This window comes from Palaemon carinicauda, chromosome 18, assembly GCF_036898095.1.
Source record: "Palaemon carinicauda isolate YSFRI2023 chromosome 18, ASM3689809v2, whole genome shotgun sequence".
Classification (NCBI taxonomy): domain Eukaryota; kingdom Metazoa; phylum Arthropoda; class Malacostraca; order Decapoda; family Palaemonidae; genus Palaemon; species Palaemon carinicauda.
The window spans coordinates 88375032-88376078 of record NC_090742.1 but is presented as its reverse complement, the minus strand read 5'-3'; positions in this window follow the sequence as shown (position 1 = coordinate 88376078).

Sequence of the window (1047 nt, the reverse complement as noted above, 5' to 3'; positions counted from 1 at the left end):
ACTATATACGGTATACATTGGAGAGAAATCACTATTCACGTTTGAGACGAAACACTGTATTACGCAGTAGCTGAATAGATGCTGTGAGAGGACTGGCGGAAGCACAAATCTTGCAGGGTGTCAGGTTGAATCTCTTCTGTCTCATAGCTATGCATTGCTAGGCTTTTATATATATATATATATATATATATATATATATATATATATATATATATATATATATATATATATATATATATATATATATATATATCATCTTAATTCACTATTTAAACTTTGAAACTTCTAGTGAAGCATTCGCATTGCGTGGGGGCACGGCTTTAGCACCGTTAAGGTTGCCATCTTGGCATCATGGAAGTAGAGTACTATCGTCGCTTGGCGAGGTAACTCTCTCAGTCAACTCCGCCCACCTCCTCTCGTACCATTATAAATCAAAATAATTTCTAGTCGAGAACCTTCTTGCAACTCCCAGCTACGTGGAAACATGATGCAATCCCTAGCGTGTGTGTCATACAGCATATCTTTTAACAAGTTACATAAGACTTCGTAACTAAGCTACGTGAAACGAAAATTTGATTCTTCAAAATAGCGTAAATTTACATATACGGAACTAAATTATAATACAACTAAATGAATGACGAATGTAATTAAACCATCTCCCTTTTATCAAGGTTTGAGATCAACACAACAGAAGCAGTAAGCATAAGAAATAAGAAATGAATTGATGTTATGATAAACTAGTTTACAATGCATAATACCAATCAATCGGTTATTTATTCATTTGCCTCAGATTTTCCATTTTGAATCTTCAAAAGCTAAAACTTGCAGCAAATGTTTTTACGTTGAACAGACTAACATAAGTGTCTTTTTATATTTTATATATGAAAATTCTATTTTAATGTTGTTATTGTTCCTAGAATATTTTCATTTTTTATTACTTTTTATATAGTTTATTTATTTCCGTATTTCCTTTCCTCACTGGCCTATTTTTTCCTTTTGGAGGCCTTGGCCTTTTAGCATCCTGCTTTTACAACTAGGTTTGTAACT